The sequence below is a fragment of the Rhincodon typus genome, unplaced genomic scaffold, assembly GCF_021869965.1.
Source record: "Rhincodon typus isolate 14 unplaced genomic scaffold, sRhiTyp1.1 hic_rhity00000478, whole genome shotgun sequence".
In the NCBI taxonomy this organism is placed as follows: Eukaryota; Metazoa; Chordata; class Chondrichthyes; order Orectolobiformes; family Rhincodontidae; genus Rhincodon; species Rhincodon typus.
The window spans coordinates 51,474-52,162 of record NW_025966116.1 but is presented as its reverse complement, the minus strand read 5'-3'; the positions used below and the strand labels follow the sequence as shown (position 1 = coordinate 52,162).

At 43.3% G+C, this 689-nt stretch overlaps 1 protein-coding gene across 1 annotated transcript in view; it reads left to right on the top strand.

The window, feature by feature from the left end:
• The window catches only part of LOC125488339 (keratin-associated protein 16-1), a gene marked incomplete at its 3' end in the record, with an annotated part of 14,348 nt that overhangs the window by 10,239 nt on the left and 3,420 nt on the right, over positions 1 to 689 (top strand). The gene's annotated exons all lie outside the window — the stretch shown is intronic.

Here is a 689-nt window from a genome sequence, read left to right as displayed (position 1 = left end):
AGCTCACACACCAATATCTCGCACACCAGCATCTCACACACCAGCACCTCACACACCAATATCTCACACGCCAATATCTTGCACACCAGCATCTCACAGACCAATATCTCACACACCAGCATCTCACACAGCAATATCTCATACACGAATATCTCACACACCAATATCTCACACTCACCAATATCTCAAACACCTGCATCTTAGACACGAATATCTCACACAGTAGCACCTCACAAACCAATATCTCACACACCAGAATCTCACATAACAATATCTCAAACAGCAGCATCTCAAAAACCAGCATCTCATACACCATAATCTGACACACCAATATCTTACACACCAGCATCTCACACACCAATATTTCACACACTAATATCTCACACACCAGCATCTCACACAGCAATATTTCACACAGCAATATCTCACACACCAGCATCTCACACAGCAATACCTCACACACGAATATCTCACGTACCAGCATCTCACACACCAATATCTCAAACAGTAATAACTCACACACCAGCATCTCTCACACCAATACCTCATACACCATCATCACACACAGCAATATCTCACACACCAATAGCTTACACACCAGCATCTCACTCACCACGATCTCACACACCAACATCTCTCACACCATCATGTCAGACACCAGCAAATCAAACACCAATATATCACACACA